Genomic DNA, 12,305 nt, shown 5'->3' with positions numbered 1-12,305 from the left:
CTTTGTCTAACAGTTCACAAATCTGGAGATATTACTTCAGAATAGGGCTGGGATAGGGTTGCGCCAGAGTCTATTCCTTGCACGAAGTTTCACGGTGTTCAAATTTAGTCCCGCTTTTAGGGATTGAAAGGCCAGTACGAGACTTATCATTCCGCGATTACTCTCTCGGTGAAGATATGCCATGTAGGTGGAATTCGTTTCATCTTGGGCGTCGGACGAGCGTGGAAAGGCAGGAAGGTAGGAAGGAACATACGGCAAACAATATGGCGTCTGCCGCGAGAGAAAGCCCGGAGCGTTCCGGACCGGTCAGTATGCAATATGCTAAGGTTCTGGCAACCTCCTACCCCCTTGTCTGACGCCGTCCCACGTCCGTTTCTCTCACTCCTTCTCAGCGTACGTGTGGTGCATCTCTCTCCCTCTTTCTCTCCAGCTCCTTCCTTCTGGTCCTCTATAACCTCCCGAATCCTTGGGTTTGGGAATTTAATTACAGTATAGTGCCTACATTGTAGCCCCAGCCGGCCCGGAAATAAACTCCCCATTGTCGCGGCACAAAGCTTCTATTTGTCACGAGACCTGAGCGTTCGACACCCTTGCGAGGCGCACCTCACCGTCCCTCGCCACCTGCCCTCTCCCCTTGATATCGACCTTTGTACCGGAGCTTTGACTTATGTCCTTTCGACCGAGCGAGATCGACTCCGTCGGCCATCCGAATGCTGATCTGATTATGAATGCTTTTTCGCTGATATGCACTTTCGACGCAGTTTTCAAATAATCTCTTGAATATGTCCATTGTTCTCATTTACGTAACATGTTGAATATTCTAATCATGACAGCGATAACTTCATAATAAATCCGTTGATTTCCGTAAGGATATTAACATTGTGTGATGCAAACAAGTTGCGATTTTTGGTACCTTACCCATTGCATCATGTTTCGTCGCAATTTGGAAACTGCATGGATCTGTTTGCTTGTTACCGTTAGATATGCGATCCTGTGTCCATGATAAAGCGTTTATTCTCGTGATTTTTCTCTTAGGTTTATTTGAAATCCCGTTGAACGTAACTACATTTCCTATTTTCTTAAACGCATAAGCTAGAACCCGTCCAGGCGCGCTCCATTCGCCGTCTTACATTATAGAGGAGATTATCCGAGTAACCACAGCCTACCTCCTCTAACAATCTCCCTATTCCGCTTCTTCGCGAACTTCCATGTAATAAGTAACAACGCCATTTAATTATAAATGTTCGCATCCCTGGAACGAACTTACCTGGTTCCCACCTTCACTTTAATCCTAATCACGACGAAGGGATATGCATTTGTACCATAAGAGAACTTAATACACTTAATCATTTCAGCCTACGATTGCACGAATCATATCGTAATTTATGACGGTTTTCACAATAATATCAAAATTATTAGAAAAAAAGATCTTTTATTGTATAGCATATAGTTAAAGTAGATCAAAAAGAGGATCTTGTTCGCGTACAAGCTTGAAATTTAATTCGCTTACTTTTAATACAAAACATTCAAGCTTTTGTCAAGGTACGCCAATTCCATATTTGTTAAAGAATTTATCCCAGTATCTATAATGATTTATTTTATAAGATATAAACGAGCATGCGGGATCGGTAATTAATGACGACGTTAGGGCAATTCAGCTCTTCGAACGATGCATTCCATCGAGAACCGCAAGCTTTAACGATCAGGATGTTCTTCGACAATTGTTATGGCGATACGGCACGTGCCTTCGCGCGCGATATCGTCAATCGATCGTCGCATCCACTATGGCGCGTGGTCAGGAAATAATTTTGTCTCTCGCGAAAAGGCGAACAGTGGTCATGTTTGACACCGGCCACGTAGAATCCATCGCGAGCGCTAACGAATGCGGTTTTCTCATCGATATGCTCAATGTGTTCTCGCTGTTTGCTGCCGCGAAGGTTGCGGCAGCTCGCGGTGCAACGGAACAACGCCAGATGCGTCCAGCAACAGTTCCGCCGCCGATTCCTCGGCCGAAATTGCCGTCATCGTCGGCCCATAAATATAACGAGCATAGTGGCGTTCCTCCATTCGCCGGGGCTCTCCTGCATCGGACCGTAAAGCCCCCATAATTATTCACTCGTCGTTAAATCGGCCGCCTACGCGGCAGTTACGGCTTCCCATCGGCCAAGTATACCGTGCACACCGACTGCGTGTTTCCACGATGCACGACGCGTGTGTTATGGTGCATTAACGTTTGTTCATGGAAGTATCATGCGTCTCGAAATCAGCAGTAAGTTCAGGAATCACAATATAGCTTCGTATATAAGATATAAAATATTGGGTCGATCGGAAATTAAGAATTAATGCAAAATTTTGCGATTTTGTTTTTTGGCAGAGGTCAAACGCAAAACGTATTTAACTTGATATTTGTGTTTTGATCTGTCGCGATTCATTTTTATTTACGCATACAAATCGATAAAATTGCAGTCGGAGCCCAGAATCACCTACTAAGTCTACAGATAATTAAAACATTGCTATTACCGATCCTTTTAATTAGTCAACGACATTATCTTTCTGATTTCTGGCATGCATGCGCTTGTGGCCAATCTCTTTTGGCAGGCTGTTTGAAACGAAAGAGGGAAAAGGCATGGAAGAGTAAAAAAAAGCGATCGAGGGGTGCAAAAGTTTTCGATGAAATCGCGAGTACCCTCAAAACTTGCTGCTTGAAACGGTCGAGCTGGCGGATGTACGAGATTCGACGGAAAGCGAAAACCGTTTCGTTATAGCTGGATGGTGTCGGTTCTTCTGGGATGTAGGCCGGGGGTGGTTCGGGGCGCGCGACGGAACGGGCCTTAATTGCCCGCGAGTTAATTAAACTGTAATTCAATCGCGCGAATTCGCCGATGTTTTATCGCGGCGCGACGCGCCGCGCCGTTAAGTTCGCGCGCTTGGCGATACGCTCGTTCCAGAAAGTATATGGGACCAATGCGTTTTGCGTACGCACGCTCGCGAGAGCGGAGACGATAGCAATTTACATAGGGGATGAATTAAGTCTTGAGTGCTGTACATTAATGGAAACTCAAATTAACTAGAATTTCATGTGATGTCTTAAAATATAATCAGGGCGATGTGTTCATTAAATATCTCTTGTCTTATCGTTCTGTAAGGTTTTTTTTATTTAATATATGTTGCTAATTGATATTACGAATTAATTATCTCAATCAATTCATTTAGGATGAGCGATAATTTAGTTATCTCTGTCCTAAAAATTGCGTAACTCTTTCGAATATGAAAGAATCGATGCGATGTGCTTCTTTAAATAAAATAAAAAAATATAAAATGTACAATAAAATAGATCGTGTAAAATAATTTTGATATACATCAAGATTGCCTGAACGTCAATTCGTCCACGATAGATTCGATGTCGCGCACGAATTTGGGTAGATTACGCCAGTGGATTTCTTAGACCAGTGGCGAGGCGAGGGCAGCAAGGGCTGCTTATTGTAATTATCCCTTCGAAGTATGTACAACCTACCCTTGGCCGAGGCCCCCTTCGCACACGCTCCCGGGCTCGATTGTTCTTGCTCGTATGGCACCGTACGCCACGTCTATGAAATTAAGCGTACCACCCTTCTTGCTGAAAACGCGCCCGTTCCGTCAAGATCTCTCTTCTCCCCTTCGTCCCGTCCGATCCTCCACCTTCCTCCCTTGGCGTATCCCGCGCCCTTAATTTCTCGAAGATAATTGCCGCCTCGTCTCCGTTAAACCGTCGCGATAATCGAGGCGTCGCGACGCAGCGTGCCGCGACGCGCGGCGATTGATGACTTCGCGCGCGAAACGCAAAACGAAATTACATTCTTTCGAAAGTCCTGTCTCATCCTCGGCAATTACCTAGCCGGGCTATCTCCCTCTTTGCTCACCCCTCTTTCCCCCCACGGAGAGTAGTCAGCCTTGTTACTCGATCCGTAATTTGTTACTTATCTAGAACGAAACTTTCGATCGTTCGTGTCTCTCGGGATATGTAGGCAAAGTTTCGTCGCCCTGAGCGATAAATGAGAAATTTAAAACAGACTGTTTTCGGTCGCGCGCGACGTAACGTTATGCTCGAGTCTGTCACTGGGACGTGTTTGGGAATAAAAAAGCGAGAAATTTGCATTCGATTAATCTCGCTTCGTACGGTATTATAATTCAGATTGCTGAACGATCGGCGTAATTGCCGATAAAAAGCCATGTTGTTCAGAGTGCGAGATGTGTAATCGGTATACAGAACGAAATTCAGATGCTCCGCGCGAAGCGCTATTTAAAAAGTCTCGTGATTATTTCATAATTCTGTGTTTTTCGTAGCGTGCTCCGTACGCATGTAGCACATGGCTACGTTGGAATTTATCGGAGGCTTGTGCATATGCAACGAGGGACGGAACTTTCGGTGGAGCGTACATGTCCGTGCTCCGGGTTTTTTTCCACCGGATATGTAGATCACGTACATTTTTCGCGGGAATCATGCGCCGAATTCGCGCCACGTACCGGGTCATGCACTTTGTCGGAATGTTTGACTTCGCGTCGGATACATATTTCAATCGTCGTGGCCGAAGAAGCGAGGGGAAGTGGGGTGGTTGTTTGCTGGTGACTAGAATTTAATATTCATCCAATCAGGGGGTAAACCCACCGTGCCCGAGGGTGTCGCTTCTACCTCTCCTATCGCCTACCTTTCGTTTCCTTGTTGATGGTGCGTATTTGCTCTTTCGAAGGACCGAATGGCAAAACTTGCAACCGTGGGAGGAGATGTCTACACGTTTTATCAAAATGTGGAGAAAGACAAAACTTTTGGTTTCCTCGTCCATACACTTTTTCCTGTTCTTTTGTACAGCAATCGTTTGCGTAGTGTGATACATTGAAATGATTGAAATTGTGATTGGAACTTGGATTCACTGGATTTGTGAGTTCGGAAAGCTCAAGGATCTTTCCAAGGATCTTTCAAGGAATTCAATCAGTGCAATATAAATAAGCAGTATCTCATCTCTTTTTGATCTGACTGTCAAATTATCAATTATATCGACAATTGTCAGATGGGGCGGTGAAAGAGAGCGTACGGAGTGCACGTCAATAGAATGCTCGGCTAGCCGACATAAAGGGTAATATAATTTGCATTATGCTCGTGCGGGCGTACCCTTGTTTCGTAAGCATTGCGGAGCAAACTCAGTAACAAACCCACGGATTCGTTCGATCAAACTTAATTAGCGCCAAATTCCAGACATAATTAAATCCCACCGCCGTGTAATTTTGCGTACGTAGGTAGCTCATGAGAGGTATAGGTGCGGAGGGGATCGAAATGTAAAAGAGCGAAAAAGCTTGGGGGAAAAATATAGAAGATATTCTGCTTCAGCTTTCGTGGAGACAAATAATTTTATTTTTGATTAATGATATTGTTGTTTTATTTCTGGTTTCAATACATTACTTTTGGTATTTACTCTTATCAGTTTTATTTATTTTAGGTGCAGCGATTGACTTTTATCTTATTGCAGAAAAAAGCTGTCTTTATAAGCTATCAAAGACAAATTTATTATAGGATTTCGTGTATATCTCGCAAGACGAATGATAAACGTAGCTAATAACGCCGCAGCATGTCGCGAAAGCGTGGAGAGATGCAAAGAGAAAGAGTGTGTGTGTGTGTGTGTGTGTGTGTGTGTGTGTGTGTGTGTGAGAGAGAGAGTTTGAGGAATTCCTTGAATGTTTCCGTAGTTTAGAAGGTAGCCCCAACGTTCTTAGCTACACCCTTTCTTCTCTTGGTTCATTCACGACTCTAACTCATTAATTATAAGTAAACATTATCTCTTCTATCCACGTAAGGAACGGTGTCTCAGTGGCGTAGATGTTCGTACTGCATTATAAAAGATATTTCAATAATTCTTTAAAAAATAATCCTTCCGCATTATCGTAATATATGCTTGTAATATAACACACAAAGAAAGAGATTTATATAAGTAATTTTGCAATAAAAAAATACCGCACAAGAATATACAGTATCTTTATTATCTAGAAACAGTAGGTTTCATTTTAGTTTATTGTAAAGACGTAAGCCTACTTTGCATAGTACGTCCTTTTCAATGAAAGTGCGAAGCACTCTTCAACACCGCGCTCTGTCTTGATAACGTCTCCGAGCCTTATCCTAATAACAAGCAGCATTAATCACTACACCGCCACGTTGCAATTACCATGATGGTGCTGGTTTAGCTTAGGAGAGACGTTAAAGGCGTAGTAGGGGACTTTGTCGAGCATAAAGTCAGAATCAAGGGGATCCGCTTTCCTGTAGTTACTGTGTGGACTGTTCTTCGTCTTGCCAATAGCGTTGACTTCATTACTTCTTTATATGAGTGCAAAGCGTAAAGTTGGTCTGTGTAACACATTTGTTGGTTTTCCTTCTCCATGTTCAACTTGTCGCCAAACATATACCTCGCGATTTTATTGATCAATGTTTTTCTATATTTTATAAGTTTCATTATTTTAATAAATTTTCGCACCCACGCAGATTTTATCGATCACATGTCATTTCTCGACTTTAACGAATCATCGCAGCCGACTCTCTCCAGCTAATTCTGAAAATAAAAGAAATCATGCGACGCGAAACTTTACTCCGTGTATTAGTTGAGGAAAAGTTGAAGGGTAGTCAGGATCGTGAAAAAGCGACGACTTCGTACCGCGGAAAACAATCTGGATTGTGTGGAAAGGACTTGGAAATTGGAAAGGACGTTCCGTTGTCGCTTTGCCATCCGTCCATTTCCTCGGTGAAGGCGAATTCTACGCGCTCACGTCATAACTGTCTTCCCCGTTTTCGCAATCTCGTCGTCGTCGTCGTCGTCGTTGTCGTCTTCGTCTCGCGGACTTTCCGCCTCGTCCTCGAATGTGATCAATGAACGGCGCAGATGCCGTTCCGAACTGTTTCGGAGTATTGTGCACCTAATCGCCCACCCTGTCACTTTGACCGCATCCCGGGGACTCTCAGGATCTCCTGGGACACGACGGCCCATAAATCGGAAGTTCCTGCTCTCCCCTGACGGCGAGCACCGCGTGTCTCGACCGCCCTTATCGACGTATTCTTGCGTTAACGGTAAGATCGAGCGGCGATTCGCCTCTAGCTAGTCTTCGTCAGATGTGAGATTACCACTGGACAAGTCAAAGATCGAGCTTCCTCGGGGCACTAAATCATCGCGATATATTAACATGTTTACATCTACGTTGGCTCCTCTGCTATTGGATGTTATATCTCCGCAGCTATTGTTAATTAGCGCAAAGAAAACGATGCGATTCCACAATTCGATTGTCTACACACGAAACATATGATCTTTTATCTTCTCACGGATCAAATCTATTGTTTCTATTCTGAGATATCGACGCAAATTGAGAAATCCTGAAACAGGGATACTCGAGTTTCGCTTCGATCCGCGACACCGTCGAGAGGAAATATCGCGGTTGTAATTTCGACCCCATCGATGGCCGATCGTTTTCCACTTCGACGATCCGAGAATCTCGGAGAATTAAGAGGCTTCTCGCTTCCCCTCCTTTCTTCCCTCTTTTCGTCAGCCGTGGTAATCACAGGGGTCAGGTGACGGGGCAGGGGGGGGGGGTGATACAGGGTGGCGGCGCTATACGGTGGCGGTGGCGGCCGCATACGCTCGCCGTCGCAGGATCCACCTCCTGTCAAGTTTAAACCCGCTACGTGACTAAGTTGCAAGCGGCCTGCTAAGATGTCCTGCTAATTTATATGTTCGCGTTAACTCGCGCCATCCCCCTTGTACATCTCGCCGAGAGGGAGGTGGCGAGGAAGGGATTCGCTGAGGAAGCTTCTGTGAGAGAGAGCACGGGACGCATAAGTAATCGCTGCTATCGTGCTCGGCAGATGTGCCAAAGATTCGTTGTTCCCGGTCCGTGTAACCGCAGACGATGGAATCGATGGTTGTATTCTGAAAGTAATCAAGAGACTCGATTTTGAGACGCATCATATTCGTAAGTTTAATAATAAATTACGTAACACTATCTTTTCGATTCTAATTAATTATGTTTATAAACAAAAGCATATTAAGACTGTAAATTTCGTGATGCGATTATCATTATAATTTTCTCGAAAGGAACGGAACGGCAAGGAACGGAGGAAATGATAGATTGATTGACATCCTGCAGAACGTACATTTGTAAGGGATTTGTTCGGGCTATACGCGATCCTTTCTCATGCGCAAAGGAGTTAGAGATCGTCAAAGGAATCACGTTTACTTACCTGACAGGGTTAGGTTTATGGAGCAAGGATGCTGGTCCTTAGGGCGAACTTTACGGTCGAATCTTGAGGAGGAAGAACCGCAGAAGCTTCGAGGTTTGAGCCCTACGTATCCTGATGAATCGTTTGGCGTGCAGCTCCTTTGAAGCGTTCTCCAGGCGACCATCCTTCATTAGGCTTAATCGGAGAGAGACTCTGTTGCAATTTGTTTGAACATTTAAAAAAATCATGTTCAATCAAACATCATCTTGAATCATCTCATTTTCACGCACATGTATCTTTAACATGTTTAGCTACATTCGAATTTTCCGTCGTGTAGCTATCTCTGTTCTTTTTCCTTCAACGTATCCGCAAAGAAACGGCAATAATATCGATCGTTGACAGAATTTCACGTGGTGGTGGCATCCCAATTAGAAGCCCCTATGCTCCATACGTTCATCCTGGTGGCTGCTCATATCGAATGTAACAGGCGCCCACATGCTGAAGATGCATCCGTGCGTGAATATTTGCCTAAGTGATTGCTCGCCTTGAGACGACGACGACGACGACGACAACCAGAAACGTCATTCCGATCGGGTGTCCACACGTCTGTCTGACCATGCCTGCATCTTCTCCACTCGCGGTTCCTCCCGGCACGTAGCACACGAACAACTTCGTACTCTGAGTTCTTGCTCACAGACGTCTCCGGGAAACTTAGAACAGCCTTTTCGAGAGGGTGAGCACGGGGTGAGGATGTTCTCCCTCTTTATCTACTCCCTGCACATTTCATCTCTCCCTCTTCCTGGTTGGTTGCTTGCGACGTCGACATGTGACGTTTGTAGATGTTCCCTTTTATTTTTCCGCTTCGCGAGTATAACTTACGCGGCGATTGTAAAAATGGATGTAAAAATAAAATTTAATGTTATAAGCCAAATGTCACCCCTTTAACATACATTAAAAAAAATGTTTAAGTTGAAGCAATGAATAATGAAAATGCAGCTTTTCGCGTCTACAATATCCAAATATAATTAAAAAATTGATAATTAAAAAATTGATTAATATCCGCGATGAAAAATAAAATTAGTGTATATTATAGTTTATTTCGTTTTATATATTTCACTTTAGACATAACTATGTTTTATTCGATTTATGCGATAAGTTTGGATTAAATTCTCCTTACCATGAGCCGCATTCTAATGCGGAAGGAATAAATTCGCGCGCGGGATAAACTGTTCTCTTATCGCGGTAGTATTCTGCAAGTAGGAAGTTCCAATCCGCGTCTTTCTTTGGATGACCTTCCACCTCGAGGACCCGCTCTCGTTCGACGCGTAAGCTACGGATTCAGTGCTCCTCGTAGGAAAATCGCGTGATTCGTAAACCCTTATCAAAGCAAGTCCCGCCGAAGCTCCTGCGGGCCTCGAGACTCGAAGGCATCGATTCCCTTCGTCCGCCTTGCCCGCTTTTCGCCTTCTCTCCTTGTTATAAATCATGAAAGCCGCGGGGTGGTGGCGATGGTAGTGGTTCACCCCTGTGTACACTAGCGCCGCCGGGTGGACCCCATATCCAGATCGTGGGGTGGCTTCTTTCGGTCCAGGCTGAGTCCAGAGACAGGAACGACGTCGGCAGCAAGAAGGGGCGCCTTCGTCGACGGAGGCAAGATCAGTACATTACAGATAAAGCGAACGACTCCGGCCGTCCGGGACTTTTTTAAGCCATAAATTTGGTGAGCGGACAAGGACGACGGGGTGGAAGGGAGGACGGGGGCGACGGCGTTGCGAGCGAAGTGTTTGCCGAACTGGTTCCTTCCTTCCTAACTCAATTGCTACGACGCCGTGATCTATGGTGGTCGGGAAACGGCAAAATCACAGACCCATGCCGCGTCCTCGTGCCCCGGATTTCAGCCAAGAAGAGGGTTCCCTTATTTCTCCCAATGCCGTGCCGATCTCGCACTACCGCACATGTTGCATTTTCCTTCTCGCATTATGCTCCGATTGATTAGAACGAAGGAAGGATTCGAGCAGCTTGATTTAAAAGGAGGAGTTCTTTCATATTTTTACTCGAGTGAATTGTAAATTGCGATGTCAAGAGTTGTTGTCTGCAGTTGCAATAAAATTCGTGGAATTATGTACGATGAAATTTATTGAGAATTTTTATAACCATTATTATAATAAGAATAGAGAGGAAAGGAGAATTTATTCTGTGCAATGGATCGTAATAAAAGAATTTACATACACATTAAAATTAAAATAAAATTTTATTGGTACTTGCTTGCAAGAGCAACGCTTTCGATAAGAATTCTTATCGTTGTTACTGTTGTAATGTTACTTTTTGTTTGTTTCGTTTGTTTTATATTTATTATTCTTATTTATCTCTGTGAAATCTCTCAACGCAAAATTGTTTGTAGTTGAAAATCTTCTTAAATCAAAGTCAAGGATCTCTTGAGAGCGATGCGATTTCCGTCGTATTACAAAACGGAAGAGAAATTTAAACAGTCGTCGGGGATGGTTCTTTAAGGGTGGGTGGGATGCAGAAAAATGCGGGATCCTGTAACGAAACGATCTAATGACTGGGAATCCTCTTTATGGTTTTACAAGAATTTTGACCCCTCGGACAAGAGGGGTTGGGGTGGCGGCGTTTAGTTCGATGTCTGTATCTCCGTCTTCGTTTGTCAGAGGGTGACACCCTTCCTTTTTTAAGCCATAAATTGTTCACGGTAGAACCTCCACATTGAGATGGCTCAAGACAAAAGAAAAAACTTTCCAGGATCGTATAATGTGCTTAACTCAAGTACCTTGTACCAGATTATTGTTCTTAATGGGAATATTGTGCTTGATGGAAATGAATACTTTGTATATTTCTGCTTTTGCGTCGCTTTCATTAATTCTCATTTGGACGTATATGCATTTATCTTTTCCTGTTCTTCTTTTTCGAAAACGCCTACTTTTGCACCTTATTAATTAAAGATACAAATTTACGTGAAAAAAAAGAAAAAATACGTACAAGTAGGAAATTGCGTTTCATATTTATGGCGTTTGCGAGCTCGAAGAGGTGGAAAACATTTTATCTCGGTGCGTTTTGAGGGACTCGACGAAGACACGCACGCAGCAATTGAAACGCGCACGGGGCAATAATGCGGGGGTCTCCCTCTTTCCGTCTGCGTACTTTATATGTGCACGTGCCTTCCATTTCCATCAGACATAATTGCATGTCTGAAAACGGATCCAGCGCAGGCAGCCAGCCAGGCAGGTAGGCATCAGGCGAGCGAGCGGGAGGCGGAAGGTAACATGATAGCTAATTACCTTCCGGCATTACCTGGCTCACCGAAAGCTTGGAAAACGCACAAGTGTTTCTTCATATTAGCTTAATATTCTCCCAAGTTTGATGTCATCCTGTAACTGAGAACACGCGTATCATACGCGTGTCACTCTTATTTTTACATTTCTTACATAATGTTATTACATGAATAATCTATGACGTATTAAAAACTGTATTAAAACTATATACTGCCAGAACTAAACTACATTAATATTACTCGTAAGCACGGAAATATCACAGAATTTCGTGTGTGAAATATGATGCGCAGTCATTTTAAAATAAATCTTACCGATTTTCCGCGGAAGTTAATTAAGCGGATTTTTCGTGAATGTGAATATTCTTATGCTTATCGCAGTATTATGAGTGTTGGAAGAAAATGTTCGTTATGCCTGTGTCTATTAAACTCGGCGCAATCCGTCGCCTCTACAAGGAGGAAAACGCATTCTTGCGAGACGGGATATCCCGAGTCCTGCGGAATTTCGCTCTCATCCCGGAGGAATTCGCAAGGTTGGAGTTCAGATCGACGGAGGTCGACGAGCGAACTTTTTTCGCTCGCGGACCGACATGTCGCGGTGCCGCGCCACCGTTTTAGCGCTCTATCGCGCCCACGTCCGATATTCCGCCGATGGAATTCAACCCCGACGAACGTGGCGGGCGTGAAAAGTTAAAATCGCATCAGTGAGCCATTATTGTATCGCCCGGTGTCGTCCGCCACCCCGCAAAAGTTAAACAATTTGCAGGGCCTTACACCGACGACGTCACGTTT

The 12,305-nt window shown here is 44.2% G+C and overlaps 1 protein-coding gene and 1 long non-coding RNA gene across 6 annotated transcripts in view; one reads left to right on the top strand and one right to left on the bottom strand.

Annotated features, from left to right (window-relative positions):
- Positions 1-12,305, top strand: part of LOC105284577 (mucin-12) — a 275,050-nt gene that overhangs the window by 25,051 nt on the left and 237,694 nt on the right. The gene's annotated exons all lie outside the window — the stretch shown is intronic.
- Positions 5,369-11,794, bottom strand: LOC113562090. Its single transcript, XR_003406646.1, has 2 exons — positions 8,249-11,794; positions 5,369-7,937 (listed from the first exon to the last, which is right to left on the bottom strand). It is a non-coding gene; the product is annotated as an uncharacterized LOC113562090 (long non-coding RNA).

This window comes from Ooceraea biroi, chromosome 6 (assembly GCF_003672135.1).
Source record: "Ooceraea biroi isolate clonal line C1 chromosome 6, Obir_v5.4, whole genome shotgun sequence".
In the NCBI taxonomy this organism is placed as follows: Eukaryota; Metazoa; Arthropoda; class Insecta; order Hymenoptera; family Formicidae; genus Ooceraea; species Ooceraea biroi.
Note: the sequence above shows the minus strand (reverse complement) of the source record. Positions and strands in the feature narration are given on the sequence as shown.